The sequence below is a fragment of the Leptonotus elevatus genome, chromosome 1 (genome assembly GCF_054856555.1).
Source record: "Leptonotus elevatus isolate MCC_2025b chromosome 1, RoL_Lele_1.0, whole genome shotgun sequence".
Lineage (NCBI taxonomy): Eukaryota > Metazoa > Chordata > Actinopteri > Syngnathiformes > Syngnathidae > Leptonotus > Leptonotus elevatus.
In genome coordinates, this window is record NC_141239.1 from 40,159,903 (window position 1) to 40,178,542 (window position 18,640).

An 18,640-nucleotide genomic window follows, 5' to 3' on the forward strand; every position below is an offset into this window, starting at 1 on the left:
TTGCACACCCTTTGGCAGTGACGACAGCTTCCAAACGCTCCTTATAGCCATCTCTGAGCTTCTTGCAACTTCTCCGCTAGTCTTTACCCCCCACTTTTCCTTTGCAAATTGTTCAAGCTCTTGAATGTTTGCAGGTTTTTTTCCTCTTTTTTTTTGCAATGGCACATTTAAGCTCATATCAAAGATTTTCAATCGGATTTGGATCAGGAGTCATTGCTGGCCATTTTAAAACAGTATTTTTTGCCTTTTAACCATTCCCGTATGCCTTTGGATGTGTGCTTTGGTCTTTGTCTTGCTGGAGGACCCATGACCTTTGATTCAAACCCAGTTGTCTAACACTTGGTAGGACATGACTCCCTAGAATTTCTTGATAATTCTCAGATTTCATGATTCCTGTGATACGATCAAGGCCTCCAGTACCAGATGCAGCAAAGTAGCAAAGCAGCCCCCCAGAATGATGGATCCTCCACCATGCTTAACTGTAAAGAGGGTGTTCTTTTCCTTGGAAGCTTCATTGCGCTGTCTGTAATAAAACTATTGGCGTGCATTGCAGAAAAGCTCTATTTTTCTCTCATCCGTCCACAGAACATTTTCCCAAAATAATTGTGGTTTGTCCAGGTACTCCTTGGCAAAGGTTAGCCATTTTTTTAAATGTCTGTCTCAGGAATGGTCTTTGCTCATGAAGCCCTGAGAAACCATGATCCCAAACTGTTCCAGGTTTGCTTTCATGTCTATGGACGTTTAACGTGGTGTGTTTTTTTCCACCATTCGCACCAATCGTCGAAGACCTCTGTCATCAATTTCTCTCTTCCACCCACTTCCATGGAGGTTCTTGACAGTTCCCCATGCTCGCCAAACTTATTAATAACATTACGCACTGCTGAAACAGGGCTACCAAAGTTTTTGGAGATGGCTCTATACCCTTTGGAGGTCTTGTGTTTGTGAATAATCGCACTTCTGATGTCCTCAGTCGGCTCCTTGGTTTCACGAGTTTGACAAAAGAAAAGGGGATAACAGGTGTCTTTTAAAAACATCAAAGTCATCTTTCATCGGTTAATTCATGTCAATTGGGCACAGACAATTTAGAACGGGTTTTCTAAAAACACATTCTCATTTGTGATTTACCAAAAGTGAGTCACAATGGTGTTTCCATACTGATTTACAGGAAAGGGTGCCAATACCAGTGACAGAGCATATTTTAAGATTTATTTTTTTCCGCCCATTGTTTTAAAAGCATTTACTTGATTCATTTTTTCAGAAGATATTCCAATATGGTGAGCAGGACTATCTTAAGAAATTCTTGGTCATTCTGCTCTCCAAGCACCAGCCTTTCCCAACCCGAGAAAACTAGTGGGTATTCACTCTATGATGTGATCAGGTGCGGACCCACCCCCTGCACCGCTTATGCAGACTAAACACACGCCCACTTTCTTTGAGACCTCAATGCTTGCAGGATAGTGATAAAAGTAGCCTTAAACATTCTGTCCAAATGAATTCAAAGCAATCAATTATCCTTCACATTTGCACTGCCAAAGTGCAATGACAATTGGCTGTCTTCAATTCCCAAATTTTCCGTGGCTGACACTTGAGTAAACTACAAGCGTAATTACTGCACTGTTGGACCTAACTCCCTCCCTCCTCCTTCACTACGATTTCTTGCAGCAAAGGAGCCGTTTTGTTTCAAATGTTTATTGAAGAATTAAACATCCATCCAATTTCCACATTTAAAGAAGAAGCGGTTGCACTGCAAGGGCTGGCCAGTTTCGCCGCTGCCACTCAGAGGAGTGCTTGGAACGCGGCGCTCCAGAGTTTTGTGGGTGGTGCGCGCAGCAGCTGGCTTAGGACGAGAGGGTAGAGGCGGGGTTTTACTGAACCGGGCGTTTTACTTCTGCGTTAGAAAAATAGGCAGCAAAATACCTAATATTTCATAAAAAGCTAAATCGCCATGGTGTCAAAGGTAAGATTTAATCGTTGTATGCCTATAGTTATAGTTGTGGAAGGGCTTAAAATATCGTGATATATTACCTTTAATTATAGTTTTGTCACTATTTTTTGTCAGGGGGGTAGTGGTGTTTGCGGACCCAAACGCAGGGAAACAGGGCAAGGAGGCAGAGGTAAAGAAAAAAAAAGCAATTTAATCATACAAAACAAAAGCGAACTCCAAATGGCAAGTGAAACAAAACGTGGGGAGGACAACAAGGTAAAAAACTAGCAGCATGACGGGAGGAAAACAACAATGAATCGAGACAGGAGACTAAATACACACACACACACACACACACACACACACACACACACACACACACACACACACACACACACACACACACACACACACACACACACACACTAATGACACAACAAGATACACCTGGGGCAAGACACAAGTGGTTGAGGGCACTGATTGGTTGACACGAGGAAGGGCAGTATTACACTTAACAAGACCAAAGGAGACGCACAAAAAAAATCAGAACATGACAATTTTTATGCCAGCGAAGTTCCAACTTCGGCGAATCTAATGCGACTTAGCTCAGCAAGTATCTTTGGGATGAACTGTGTACCATGCCACCACAGAAGCGTGTCAGTGATGATGATAACCATAAAATAGGAAATGGCACTCACTGTTCTGTCTGCTCTGTAAAGTACTAACACAAGTGTTTTCCTTTTTCTTTTTTCCTGTACTGCCACCACCACAAATGGGTAATTGAACTAAGGCGGCTTGTTGTGGAAGTGTTGGTGAGCCTCCCTACGTTATGATTGACACGTGCGTAACACATGCACATAGATGTTGTCATGAACGAAGCACAGTGAGAAGAGAAGAGCTGTCAAAGTAGTAGCAAGGCAGTCAAATCACATGGGACCCATGCTGTGGATGCTATGCTAATAATAAAAAACAAAGTACCACACAGAAATGAACATCAAAAAGCAACGGCGTCTCATTAAAATGCACCAATTGTGACCATCAGAAGTTTTTACTGTGACAGTTTCATGCTGTGATCTGCACATTAAGTCTATATTTAGTGTTCAGCTCGAGCCTTTCACCAGGGTGGATGCTAACTTTAGCAGTTTTATGTTAGTTATGAACAACATGGTGAATTAGTGTTTGACAACTCGGCTTGACACTACTGAAGTTCTTGGTTTGAATGGTTTGAATGTGTCAGTTTTCTCTGAGTACTCAGCTTCTACATGCGTTCCAAAAACATGCACAATCTATCGAAGACCAAAAAATACATTTAATTGGTGAAAGTAGCACTTTATTCACTACACTGTGTGTATGTCTACACTATGTGTATGTGGCACATACAGTAGCTAATAATGGTAATACTGCATTAATTTACTGTTGTCATCAAATATTGGTGCATCGAATTGGAGAATTTTTATTATTTGTCTATGAGAACCAGGTGTCAGTATTGGTGCATCCCTAACCTGAAGATTTACTTGGTTGTAGGGCTGAACAATTGGATTCAAATAGACATTGCAACGTAGCAAGTAGCAATTTCGAAAAAAACAAAAACAAAACCTCTTTCAGTCGGTCAGTATTATAAAGGCTTTATTATTTTTATATATACAGTAATATATATATATATATATTTTTTTTGTATTCATTTTTTCCTTTTGGACACATTATTACAGGTTACATCGATCACATAATATCATTTGCAACATTGACATCCGAAAGAAGGGCTGACGGGTAGAAGCCATGGCTTATTAGTAACCCGTCCCCATCGATTCTTACTATACGCATCAGTCATATACATTGATTATGATAGTCATTGATTCATATCGTTATCAATCCCAGACTTAAGTCTGCACACTCCTCGCTCAGTGAATAGTGTCTGTGTGTAAGTTGCAGCTAGTACCAATCATTTGGAATTGTTCAATCGGTTCCTGGACGCTACCAACAGACCCACCCAACCAGGCGAGCAGTTAAGGCGAGCGCATGCTCGTTCACCAGTAGTGTCTTTGCTGACCTTGGATCAGCTTTCACACATGTTGTGGCTTCCGGAAGAGTAGATGGGCTTGCATTCTGCCCATTGCGTCCACAGCAATGTTCTCTCCATTCCGGTCAGTTCAGCCACCACTGTTGCCAGCATCCGATGTTGCTTAGATCTTGATACTCCTGAGTGCTCACCAAGGCCAGCCCACACGGCGCAGTAGCCCCCGCTAGCCGCACCCCGGAACCATGTTCACCAACCCCATTGTAACTATTTACAGCAGATACATTGCAGCCACAATACAACCTTATCACGACAGCCGTGCATGTTACAACAAATGTCCAAACAGAAATAGAGCCAGACAATGTTTATGTTCTTACAGGAACAGCAATACATGTTATCAATGCAGGTGTATAAACAAGAGTTAACCTTGGCAGTATCAGCAAGTAATCATATGCTATATTTACATTATTCAAATCATGACAGCTCCAGTTTTGGGTTAATTAGTAATATGTTACAATAATTTCATTTGGGTAAGACATAATCCACAATTAAATGATGTTACTGATAGGAGTTATTGTCTCTCAAACTCTGCCAATTCTTCCACTCTTTTCACGATCCGTATTTTCTTCTGAGAAGATGAGTCTTTTTTTGTTTGGATGAAGATCCGACAGTCTTTTGTCCACGTGTTCTCGATAAATCCATTCTTTCTCAATTGTCGTGCCCTTCTGGCAATGTCAGCGTTTCGTTTTGTGAGATTTTCATTGACGTAGACATGTTTACCTTTAAGCTTGTAGCGATCTCTCAAAAGAGCAATCTTTTTCTTCCTGTCAACAAACCTGATAAGAACTGCCGGTGGTCGTGTCCCGCCAGTTGGAAGCGAAAAGCACATCTGGATGTGCGCTGGATCCACAATTAATCCCAAATCTCTGAGTTGAGTTTTCACTTGCTCTCGTTGGCATATTTTTCTTGTGTCTATTTCTTCAACTGCTGAATTTCCTGCAGAAGTGGCTGGATGCTCTTTTTTATTTCAATTATTTCGGTGACCATTTCTTTAAGTTTTGCAACAGAAGATTTTATCTCCTCAATTTCGTCAACTCTTTTTCCACCAGGCATATTGCAACAATGTAGTTGTACAGATGCGTCCTTCCTCGACAGATGCGTCCTTCCTCGACAGATGCGTCCTTGATTCTCTGGACTATGTATGTGTGCGTGTGTGTGCGTGTGTGTGTGTGTATATGTATGTATGTATGTATGTATGTTTGTTTGTTTATAAGTTCAGTGCTTAAGTGCAGTGCGCATGTTTGTTTACATATCATTGTTTCATGAAACATGAAAAGTTAAAGTGATAAAGCCACAGATTTGTTTGCAGTGTTGTAATCAGTGTTACAATTTACTGACTCATGCAGAGGTGGGCATTCCGTCAACATTTTTGTTGACGGTTAATGATTGACCACGGTGATAATGTTTTCCTTCTGTTGTAAATTCCTTGTTACTGCTATGTTTAGTGCTCAGTTTGTTTATTTGACATTAGTGCTCAGTTTGTTTGTTTGACATCAGGCAGCTATGGGTCCTCCAGTGCACCATTTTGAGTCAGGCAGGTTATTGAACAGCGAAGGGTACTAAAAAGGTGAAATATCAAGTCTGTGCGCGGCGGTCGTCAGTTATGACCATGTGCACATACTATGGTGACATTAGTGAGGAAAAGAATAGTAACATAACAAGCAACATCAAGCAAAGTGAGTGAGTGTTAAAGGCCGGTCAGTATTAGTGGATCAAGGCAGTCCGTCAATGATGGAATGCCCATTTTGATGACGAACGACGGAAACATTGATGGATGCCCACTTTGAATGATAGAAACATTGACTCTGTCACGCCGCAGTAAGCGGGGCCTGTGTTGCTCTTATTTTGGTCCATCCATTTCTGGTTTTATTTTAAAAGAACTAACCACAACTCTCACTCCAGGTCACTTGCCCTTCCTCCTGCCATGCTCAATCCCGGTTCCTGATTGCTTCCACCTGTCTCCAATTATCCACCTAATAAATACACTGCATCAGCCACCTCCCAGTGCTGAAGTGTCACACGCCATGCATGGAAGCGTTCTCACAGCTCTTGAGCCACAGTCCTTGCCTTGCCTTGCTTTGTTCCTGTGCCTGTGCCTGGTTTTAGTGCCTTTTTCCCTCCTAAGTGGAGTGTCTTTAGTTGTCTTTTTTTTTTTTTTGTAAATAAACTGCTGCCATTGAGGCCAACCGACTCCCTGCGCCTGGGTCCTCCCTTCCTCGTTGTGTCAGCATACTTCAGCCAAAATGGACCCAGCAGCGCAGGGAGGCTGGAAACCACGCTGCGGAATCAGTTCCAGCACGCCATGGCCACCCAAAGGAACGAGGTTTCTGGACAAGTACAGGAACTGGTGAGTCATCTGCGTGGCTCCACTGTACCCGCCGCACAACCGGAACTACCGGCTGGACCCTCTGCTCCGCCTTCTTCGCTTGCCGGACTGGGCTTGAGGCTGGCTTCGGAACTCTACTCCGGAGAGCCTGGACAATGTCAGGCCTTCTTGACCGACTGCAAGATCCACTTTGAACAATCCCCACAGAGTGTTCCCACGTGACCTTCATGGTTTCTCATCTGACCGGACGAGCCAGGGCATGGGCTACCGCAGAATGGGCAAGGAACTCTCTGACTTGCCAGACCGCCTCCAACTTTCGCACAGCCCTTCGCCAGGTCTTTGATCCCGTCAATACGGATCGAGACAAGGCTCGAGAGCTGAGCAATCTTCAGCAAGGCAGGGACTCCGTCAGCGACTACGCCATCCGGTTTTGCACCCTGGCAGTCGAAAGTGGCTGGAACGCGATGGCTCTTTACGATCACTTTTTAAAGGGTCTTACCACGCAGAGAACTGTTGCCCCCCATTGACCTGGACTCGCTGATCTCACTCTCCATCCGCACAGACCATCGGTGGCGGGAGCTCGCTCAGGCTAGCGGGACCTAAAGAAGAACCGGACTGGGGCCCCTCCTGCGACCACCAGCCACGGGAGCTCCACGGCTTCCTCCTTCTCCGACACCCACCCAGGTAGGAATCCGAGGAAGCGACGACAAACCCATGCAACTAGGCCGAGCCCAACTGACACCGGAGGAACGACAACGCCGCCGCCGGGAGGGCCGGTGCTACTACTGCGATGAATCCGGTCACCTGCCCCGCCAAACGAGCCTCTCTGGTGAGTGCAGGTTTCCCCGAACAAGCCAAAGCTCGAAAACTCACGCCTGTCACGATCACTCGCCATGCTGTCACCACAGATCTGCCAGCCCTCATCGACTCAGGGGCCGATGAAAGTCTCATGGACTGGTGAAACAGTTACAAGCTGCAACTGAGCCGCTAAACACGCCAATCCAAGCCAGAGCACTCAACGACAGAGTATTATTTGACATTTCCCATATCACAGAGCCTCTCGAAGTGCATATAGGACAACACAAAGAATGCCTTCAATTCTAGGTTTTTCGATCCCCGTCTCACATCCTGGTTCTAGGACATCCTTGGTTGTGTTTGCACAACCCACACATTGACTCTGGGCACATCATGACTTGGGGAGAGGACTGCGTGTATCATGGACTGAACCAGTCGGCGGCACGTGCACCCTCGGCTGCAGTGAACCATGTGTCTCTTGCTTCCACCACAGCTGACGAGTATCCGGACCGGAACACAGTCCCCTCCTGCTATCATCACATTCGTGACGTCTTCAGCAAAACCAAGGCCATGGCTCTTCCTTCACATCGACCCTATGACTGCTCCATCGACCTGATCCCAGGGTCTACCATTCCCAAGGGTAGCTTGTACTCATTCTCGGGGCCTGAACGAGGCCGTCCTCTTCTCCGGCGGGGCTGGATTCTTCTTTGTAGGCAAGAAGGACGGCTCCCTACGACTATCTGTCGACTACAGCCCACTGAATGAAATCACCATCAAGAATCGCTACCCCCCTGCCCCTGACGTCATCCGTATTCGACCAACTGCAACAAGCCAAAGTCTTCACAAAGCTGGACCTCCGGAATGCCTACCATCTCGTCCGGATTAAAGAGGGAGAAGAGTGGAAAACCGGTTTCAACACTCCTCGGGGCCACTACGAGTATCTCGTCATGCCTTTTGGGCTCACCAACGCTCCCACAGTTTTCCAGGCCATGATAAATGACGTACTAAAGGATTTCATTGATTACTTCGTGTATGTATACCTGGATGACATTTTGATATACTCCCCAGACCTGGCGAGCCACCGGCAGCACGTGACACAAGTCCTTCAACGGTTACTAGACCACAAGCTGTATGTGAAGGCAGAGAAGAGTCTCTTCCACGTGAACACTATCTCCTTCTTGGGTTTCGGAGTATCACCAGGAAGGGTAGAGATGGAGCCTGGCAAGATCAGCGCTGTAAGGGACTGGCCCACGCCAGAATCGCGGAAGAAAGTCCAACGGTTCCTGGGTTTCGCCAATTTTTACCGTCTCTTCATCCGGAACTTCAGCTCCATCACTGCCCGATTGCATGCCTTGACCTCTCCACAGGTGCGATTCTGCTGGAGCCCGGAGGCTGATACCGCTTTCAATGCTCTCAAGCAACGATTCATTGAAGCCCCGATACTCAAGGTTCCAGACCCCAAACAACAGTTTGTGGTGGAGGTGGATGCCTCCAACGTTGGAATCGGGGTCGTTCTATTCCAACGCTGCCAGGAGGATGGCAAGGTCCATCCCTGCGCTTTTCTGTCCAGGTGGCTCTCCAAGGCAGAGCACAACTACTGCGTCGGCGACCGTGAACTCCTGGCGGTAAAAGTAGCACTCGAGGAGTGGAGGCACTGGCTTGAGGGGGCAGAACAACCCTTCGTGATTTGGACCGATCAGCGAAACTTGGAGTACCTACGCAAGGTCAAACGACTCAACCCCAGACAGGCCAGGTGGTCCCTGTTTTTTAACCGATTTTTGTTCTCTCTGACCTACAAGCCGGGGAGCCAGAACACTAAGGCAGACGCCCTGTCACGTATCCATGACCCCAAGCCCGCTGAGACTGAAGCAGAACCCATCCTTCCCCGGAATGTGTGGTGGGAGCCGTAGGATGGCAAGTTGAGGACGACGTTAACTCTTTGACCGCCAAAAACGTTTAATAACGTTTAGTAAAATCCAAATGAGTGCCGCCAAAAACGTTAAAAGACGTTAACTATGTTTTTTAATGGAAACGGGTGGAGGAAAGCCTTGGCCAGCTGTGCTCAAAGTATCAAGCAGATCGAGACTCTCTTTGGACAAGATCGGGTAGGAGTCAGTAGTGGAAGACGTGAGGTGGATTTAGAGTGTTGAGGGCAGAATGGCTGAGGAAGCGAAAATGGCGACTGGTTGCAAGCAGCTCACGCTTGAGCATTTTTTTCAAAGACGAAAAACATCGACCAGTGCTAAAGAGCACATTGATGATGATGATGATGATGATGATGATGATGGTGACTCCGAGGTTGACGCCGAAGTTGTTAGCGTTGACGCGGCGGCTTCAATCACGTCGTAAAGCCTCACCGGCTAGCGATGCTAACGCCGGAAAACGTGGTGCACAACCGAGCACTTCTGCACAGGTGGACGTTCAATCGGACGATGAAGAGTACCCTGAGTCCAATGCATATTCATCGGAGGAGTGGGTACAGTCTGATCACGGAGAAGACACTGGTTCTGGACTACGACGCCATCATGAATGGAGTGGATAAGATGGATCAGAACATCTCTGACCACCCGGTATAGGAACTGAAGGACATGAGGAAGCCAGACGTAACACCAGGTCACTGTATCATGATCCTGAGAGTAGACATGTTACACTGTTGAATGTAAATACACTTATTTTGCTATCAAAAAACACGTTTTCATTGTTGGTGGTAGTGTTTTACAGAAGTAAAGCACTGTTTAGGTGTTTGTGGCATCATTCATGGAGAAAAAAAAGGTGTCAAATTCACTAGAGTGCATGAAATAATATCGTTTCACAAAAAGCTTGATTTCTACGTATTTTGGTCCAAAACAGAGCATTTGGGTGAAACTAACCTATTTTGTATTGTTGATTACTGAAAAACTGAATAAGGTAGAAACAAACTTTTTTTTCTGATGAAAGATGAGAGTTCAATCTTTCATTTGGTAGTATCTGTGTTTCCATAGTCCAAACACAAAATTTTCTGTGGACCTTGAAAGATGCTCTAAATCAGCTGGCACCCACATGTTCTCTTTTCTGAAAATGGTTGGCAAAGAGTTAAGGAGGCTCTCGAACTCTAACCCTCCCAATAATTGCCCACCACGTTGTCTCTCTGTACCGGTGGGGCTGCGGCAGCAGGTAATCCACTGGGCACATACCTCACGCCTGTCTCGTCACTCCGGAGTCTGCAGGACTTTGTTCTTCATTGCCCCGGAGATTCTGGTGGCATCGGTACGTGGAAACTTGCCCAGTCTGTGCCCGGAATAAGGCGTCCACCCGACCGCGTATGGGTCTCCTCCAGCCTCTCCCTATTCCTTCCAGACCCTGGGCCGACATTTCCCTGGACTTTGTTACCGGACTTCCAGCCTCCCACGGTAAAACCACTATTCTTACAGTTGTAGACCGATTCTCGAAATTGGCACGATTCATCCCTCTAGCCAAACTACCATGAGCCAAGGAAACCGCTGATAGACGATGTTTTCCTCGCCACATCGTATCAGACTGTGGACCTCAGTTCGTTTCACGATTCTGGAGGGAGTTCTGTAGGGCACTAGGAGCCATGGACAAGCTGAACGCCTCAACCAGCAGCTTGAGACCGGACTCCGCTGCCTGGTGTCTCAAAACCTGACAACCTGGAGCAAACACCTGGTATGGGTTGAACTCGCTCCTAATTCTCTGCCCACATCTGCAACAGGTTTTTCACCCTTCAAGTGCGTCCACGGTTACGACCCTCCCTACTTCGCCGACTTTGAAGAGGAGGCGACCGTACCCTCTGCCCACGCCATGATCTGCCGACGTCGCCGAATTTGGTCGGCGGCCCGACTGGCTCTCCAGCGCCAGGGTGACAGAGTGAAGAGAGCCGCGGACCGGAAAAGGAGACCAAATACCGGCCGGGTCAGCGTGTCTGGCTGTCCACAAAGAACCTACATCTCAAGGTACCCTGCCCAAAACTGGCCCCAAGATTCGTGGGGCCCTACCCGATCTCCAAGTCCATAGGTCCTGCAGCCGTACGCCTTTGTCTGCCTCGATCCCTCCGCGTCCACCCCACGTTTGACGTCAGTTAGGTGAAGCCTGTCCGGGACAGCCCCATGGTCCCAGCGGAGCCAGCATCGCCTCCCCCGGAAATGGTGGAAGGCTGTTTACAAGGTCAGGAAGTTGCTGGATGTTCGTAACCGGGGTCGGGGAAAACAATATTTGGTGGATTGGGAGGGTTACGGCCCCGAAGAACAGCAATGGGTTCCCTCCCGATTCATAGTGGACCCCTCGCTCATCATTTTTACCGGGATCATCCTAACCTGCCTGGGCCGTCGGGAGCCGGCTGTAGAAGAGGAGGTAATGTCACGCCGCAGTAAGCAGGCCTCTGTTGCTCTTATTTTGGTCCATCCATTTCTGGTTTTATTTTGAAAGAACTAACCACCACTCTCACTCCAGGTCACTTGCCCTTCCTCATGCCATGCTCATTTCTGGTTCCTGATTGCTTCCACCTGTCTCCAATGATCCACCTAATAAATAGATTGCATCAGCCACCTCCCAGTGCTGAAGTGTCACACGCCGTGCATGAAATCGTTATAACAGCTCTTGATCCACAGTCCTTGTCTGCCTTGCCTTGTTTTTGTGCCTTTTTCACTCCTGAGTGGAGCGCCTATAGTTATCTTTTTTGTTTGTTTTGTAAATAAACTGCTGCCATTGAGGCCAACTTACTCCCTGCGCCTGGGTCCTCCTTTTGTCGTTGTGTCAACGCTTATTTCGTTATGGATTGACAATTAACTGCCAAAAACGTTAAATAACGTTTAGTAAAATCCTACGGAGGGCTGCCAAAGACGTTAAAAGACGTTCACTATGTTTTTTTGTTTTTTTTGGAAACGGGTGGAGGAAAGCCTTGGCCAGCTGTGCTGAAAGTATCAAGCAGATCTAGTTAGTATAATGACTATTTTTGGCCCCTAGATGGCAGCGATGACTCTCTTTGGACAAGATTGGGTAGGCGTCAGTAGAAGACGTGAGGTGGAGCTAGAGTGTTGAGGGGAGAATGGCTTGAGGAAGCAAAAATGGCGACCGGTTGCAAGCAGCTCACGCTTGAGCATTTTTTTCAAAGACGAAAAGCATCGACCAATGCTAAAGAGCACATTGATGACGACGATGATGATGATGGTGACTCCGAGGTTGACGCCGAAGTTGGAAGCGGCTATGATCACGTCGTAAAGCCTGATCGGCTAGCGATGCTAACGCCGGAAAACGAGCACTTCTGCACAGGCGGACGTTCAATCGGACGATGAAGAGTAGTCGAAAAGCATCGACCAATGCTAAAGAGCACATTGATGACGACGATGATGATGATGGTGACTCCGAGGTTGACGCCGAAGTTGGAAGCATTGATGCGGCGGCTATGACCACGTCATAAAGCCTCACCGGCTAGCGATGCTAACACCGGAAAACGCGGAGCACAACCGAGCACAGGCGAACGTTCAATCGGACGATGAAGAGTACCCCGAGTCCAATGTATATTCATCGGTGGAGCGGGTACAGTCTGATCACGGAGAAGACACTGGTTCTGGACTACGATGCCACCATGAATGGAGTGGATAAGATGGATCAGAACATCTACCACCCGGTATGGGAACTGAAGGACATGAGGAAGCCAGACGTAACACCACTGTAACGTAACCGTAGCATGATCCTGATAGTAGACTTTTTTTTTTTTTTTTTAGAGCTCAGTATTGTTCATTCGGAAATGTCATCATCATTGCTCTTTTTTTTTTTTTTTTTTTTTTAAATATATATATATATATATATACACATATATACATATATACATACATACATACATACCTTTTTTTTTTTTTTTTTTGTGTGTGTGGGTGAGTATGTGTGTGTGCGTGCGTGCGTGCGTGTGTTTGTTAGCTCACCAGAAAACCTATTAGAAAAAAAAATCTTATACCGTTCACCTAAATCGAACACCAGGAGACCCGAGGGGACCGAAGAAAACCAAGGAAGGTGAAATCCAGCACCGACCAGACACCCCCCACCAGAACTCCTCCCCAGCCCAAGAAACATCCAGACCCCAACAAATCCAAAAAACATAAAGTCAGGGAGGCCTCAAGAGACCAACGGAGAGACCGAGAAAAGGAAGGAAGGACAGACGAAGCCGCGTGAGATCCGAGACACCAGCCTCCACCGATTCAATAACCTGAGGAGGAAACAGATTGTGTCTGAGTTTCGGTAGATGCTGGTGTGGTGGATCTGGCATGCATGAAAATCTCCACCAAAGAGGGGAGCCGTCGACCCCCGCCGGAACAGAGCAAGCGCAACACCTCAGGGCCCCCCAGGCCGCGGCAGCGCCAAAGGACGACCCCCGGGCCCCACCAGGGCCACCGGCCGGAGAGCAAACCCAGGAGCAGGAGCGCCCCCCGCCCCAACACGGCCCGCGCCCCCGGCCCAACGCAGCAGGACGGGGCACTGCAGGCCCACCAGGCACCCTGATAGTAGACTTGATGGCAACACACACTGCAGTATATACTTGCTATTCCCCGGAAAAAACGGCCGGCAAGAAAGTGTAGCGTCTGCACGCGAAGGGGCAATCGCAGTGAAACTAATCTGTTGTGCAAATCCTGTTGCGTCTCCTTGCACGCAGGGGAGTGTTACAAAAAGAAAAACTGTAGTTGAAACATCCACATAATTGTAAATAGTACCACAGTTGCACACATTTGTAAATAGTTTGCCAAATTGTGTCAAATTGTTACACTGTTGAATGTAAATAAACGTATTTTGCTATCAAAAAACACTTTTTCATTGTTGGTGGTAGTGTTTTACATAAGTAAAGCACTGTTTAGATGTTTGTGGCATCATTCATGGAAAAAAAAAGGTGTCAAATTCACTAGAGTGCATGAAATAATATCGTTTCACGAAAAGCTTGATTTCTCCGTATTTTGGTCCAAAACAAGAGCATTTGGGTGAAACTAACCATTTTCTATTGTTGATTACTGAAGAACGGAATAAGGTAGAAACAATGAATGAGAAGATGAGAGTTCAATCTTTCATTTGGTAGTATGTGTGTTTCCATAGTCCAAACACAACATTTTCTGTGGACCTTGAAAGATCAGTCAAAATGCTTCAATCGGCTGGCACCCACAGCATCCCTTTTCTGAAAACGTCTGGCAGTCAAAGAGTTAAAATTTGTGTCAGCTTGAATATTGACAGATTGATGACAGAACGGTGTCCCGAGTGGTGACGATTGACAAATGATGGATGCTCAATTCTTTGACGCGCCCAGCCCTGGACTTAATGTCTAACGTTCGGTAGAACTTTGTTAAATTGTCTTAAACGCTTAAAAGGAACTTTAAAGACCCAGCTATTTGTGTACAAGTCATATGTGCATTAAATGTCCTTTTTAAGGTGTTTGACTTAACACAGTCCTTGTAGTTGCACACTGCCTTCCTCTTGTGGCCGGCTTTGTTTTCAACTTTGAACCTTCCTGTTGGTTCAGTTCAAACTGAGAGTGCTCAAAAACGTCGAGTGCTGACTCCACTGCGCTGATGCGCCACTTTTGCTCAAGGATGACTGACGTCGCGGTTCACACGCAGGTCAACTCGTGCGGCCAGGAAACCGCGATGTGTCCTGATGTCACATGGGACCATGTGGAAAAACCTTGTAGTGTTGGAGACAAATGTTGGAGTCTGAGAGTCCCATTTTCTTCATCATATATTGAGTAATGTATGTTCTATGAATAATTTTATTTTGGATAAGTTGTAAATTTGTGCGTTTTGTCATTTTAAATAAGTTTTTTCACAAACTTGAATCCAAAAGTCGAATTCCGGAGCTATAGACAAGTTTGTCTCCTATTTCGAGATGGGTAAAGACATTTTATCAGTATACGAAAGTAAATATTTTTGAGAGGTTTTTTTGTTGTTGTCGGAGAAAGCTTGGTAATATCTTTAGCTAAAACAGGCGGTTGGAGCGTACCCCAAAGTGTTGGAATTTGTTTCTTTATCATACTTTTAACTTGCAGATAATGTAAAAAAAAATCAGTTTTTTATCTTGTATTTTTGGAGCAAGGATGTATATGATATAAACATATTATCTGAGAAGAGATGGTGGAGATGTGTAATTCCTTTCTGCTCCCACACACCTAAATAAAACGATTGGTTGTTAAGTTGAAAGTCGGGGTTATGCTATAGGGGAGAAAGCCCACAGGGCTCCACTTGGACTTTTGTAATTTCTAGTGCCTTCCACCAGGCAGTCAGGGTGGCGGAAATCATTGGGTTTTAAAACAATTGTGTCGTTTAATCGATGTTGTAATGAAGAGTAAATCTAGAAGTCTGAGGTTATTACAATCCTTCTGTTCTAGTTCCAGCCAACAGTTAGTATCTGTGTTGGGTTGTGCCCATAGAATGATATATTGTAGCTGGTTAGCTATAGAGTAGTGCATAAAATTTGGTGCCTCTAGACCTCCTTTGGATTTATTTTTCTGAAGAGTAGATAGACTAATCTTTGCTTTTTTTTATTTTTATTCCAGTAACATTTTGTAACGGCCGAGTCCAACAACTGGAACCAGTTAGCCGTAGGTTTAAATTGAATCATTGAGGAAAAAATAGTTTATTTTGGGTGAAACTTTTATTTAATGGTGGCTATTTGTCCTATTAGAAAAATAGGAAGATTATTCCTTTTTTTTTTTTTTTTTTTCTTTTTTTTTTTAGAGCTCAGTATTGTTCATTCGGAAATGTCATCATCATTGCTCTTTTTTTTTTTTTTTTTTTTTTTTTTTAAATATATATATATATATATATATACACATATATATATACATATATACATATATACATACATACATACATTTTTTTTTTTTGTGTGTGTGGGTGAGTATGTGTGTGTGCGTGCGTGCGTGCGTGCGTGTGTTTGTTAGCTCACCAGAAAACCTATTAGAAAAAAAAAAATCTCATACCGTTCACCTAAATCGAACACCAGGAGACCCGAGGGGACCGAAGAAAACCAAGGAAGGTGAAATCCAGCACCGACCAGACACCCCCCACCAGAACTCCTCCCCAGCCCAAGAAACATCCAGACCCCAACAAATCCAAAAAACATAAAATCAGGGAGGCCTCAAGAGACCAACGGAGAGACCGAGAAAAGGAAGGAAGGACAGACGAAGCCGCGTGAGCCTCCACCGATTCAATAACCTGAGGAGGAAACAGATTGTGTCTGAGTTTCGGTAGATGCTGGTGTGGTGGATCTGGCATGCATGAAAATCTCCACCAAAGAGGGGAGCCGTCGACCCCCGCCGGAACAGAGCAAGCGCAACACCTCAGGGCCCCCCAGGCCGCGGCAGCGCCAAAGGACGACCCCCGGGCCCCACCAGGGCCACCGGCCGGAGAGCAAACCCAGGAGCAGGAGCGCCCCCCGCCCCAACCCGGCCCGCGCCCCCGGCCCAACGCAGCAGGACGGGGCACTGCAGGCCCACCAGGCACCCCACCGGCCCCCAACCCCCGCCCCCCCACAACCCCCCGCCCCCCATCCACCCCCGCCACCCACCCCAACCCAGCCCCAGCCGCCCCCATGCCCCCAATCCCCCAGACACCCCCCACCCCCAGCACCCCCCCACCCCGCAACCCCCACCACCGCCCCCCCCAACAAAGCCGCCCCCCCCCGACCCCACCCCGACCTACCGGCAGCCCCCCAACCCCCGACCCCCAGCCCCCGGGGACCACCCGCACCCAGGCACCGGCGCCGAAGAGGGGCCGGGCAGCGGAGCGGAGAGGGCAGCCGTGCCCACCCCACCCCCCGCCGTGTGGAAGGACGGAACACCGGGGGCAGAAGGGGGAGATGGGGGCACCGGAGGGCGGCCGACACCCCCGAACCCCAGGCCCAGCGGGGGAAGGCCCCGGTCGTCACCCCAGCGTTCTTTGTGAAAATTAACCCCTGTTACTGAGTCCGCCAGCTCGCGGACTGGCGAACTCTACCCCTAAACCGTGAATGTGACCCCACCCAGTGTATATACAAGTGTGTGTGTGTGGTGCATTAAAATTAGGAGCAGGTGAACCGGAGCCGATGGAAATGATATTCCCACGCTCCGATCCACCCGCCACCCAAGCATGTTGCTGAGTGTATGTGGTGCATTAAAAAAAAATAGATAGGGCGGGGGGGGGGGGGGGGGGGGCGGGTGGCGACACGGACAGGGGACCGCAGCACTGCTCTATACTGCGGCCCCCAACCGATGGCACCCCCACAAGCCCCCCCCCCCACCCACAAGTTGTGTGGTGTATTAAAATTGGAGGGGAGTTGTAGGGTGAAGACGGTGTTTCCACCCTACCCCACCCCCCAAAGTGTGTTATGTGCCCTATATGTCTATAAAAGTGTATTGTGCAAACCTAGTGTAGTGAGTTAAGAGGTGTGACCAGCGGGGCCCCCCCCCAACCGGGCGGGGGCAGGAGGCGCACCGGCCCACCAAGCCCCCACCCACCCCACCAGGACCCCGGCGGGCATATGGGACCCGTCCGGCGGGGCGATAGGGCTCGCCCCCCGGATACTGGGTCCCGCCCGAGGTGTCAGGACGCCCACCGGAGCGGGGCGGGCACGACACCAAACCCCAGCCACCCCCGCCGGCCCCCATAGCACCGAGACCCGGGCCATGGATGGAGCCCCCGGCCCAGGGGAGGGGAAGGAAGGCGTACCGGGGAAGGGGAAGGGAGGAGGGAAGGGGACGACAAGAAGGGCAGGGGGCAGCGGCAGGGACGCAAGGAGAGGGGGAGAGGAGGAGGAAGGGCGACGAGGGAGAGGGGACAGGGAGGCGGAGGACGGGCGGGGAGAGGCGAGGAGGGAGAGGCAGCAAGGGGGAGGAAGGGGGAGGGGAGAGGGAACCACCGGGCACCCCAGCGGCCCACAGGCCCCGAACCGCGTCGCCGGGCCCAGAGCGACGGACCGCGCCGGAACGGCGCCGCCCCCGACACCAGGGAAAGCCCCGCAACGCAGCACCCCCCAAGAGACCCAGGGAACGGCCAAGACGCAGCCGCCACCCAGCAGCCAACAGAGGGGCAGACCCGCCCACTCCCCGCCAGGGGGGACAGCACCCACAGAATTAACCCACTGGCATGCCGTGAATCCGAATATCAACCCCTGGTGCCCATCGGAGGTGAATCCGCTCGATCCCGCTGGCAGCAGCCGGGTTCCTGACTATGGAAACACAACCATTAGTTACAAATTGCCTAATACAGAAACATCAATGCCAGTTATAACGCTGCTGTGGCTCTCGCTAACAGGCAGAATTAAAATCCAAGTTTAGGTTAAAAAATTCTATATACGTAGACCATGTTTCTTTAAATTTTGACATTTGGTTTTTATTTGAGGCAGATATTTTTTCCATTAAAATATGATTTATGAGGAGGTTAGACCATTGGTCGATATTCAAAGTTTGTTTATTTTTCCAGTTAACAAGAATTGTTTTTTTTGCAATAGTAAGGGCTACAAGTATAGATTGAAATTGTTTATGTGGTAAGTCAATTGTTGTTAAGTCACCTAG

At 47.9% G+C, this 18,640-nt stretch overlaps 1 protein-coding gene across 1 annotated transcript in view; it reads left to right on the forward strand.

Moving 5' to 3' along the window:
• cyth1a (cytohesin 1a) overlaps positions 1-18,640 on the forward strand; it is a 65,631-nt gene that overhangs the window by 1,822 nt on the left and 45,169 nt on the right. The gene's annotated exons all lie outside the window — the stretch shown is intronic.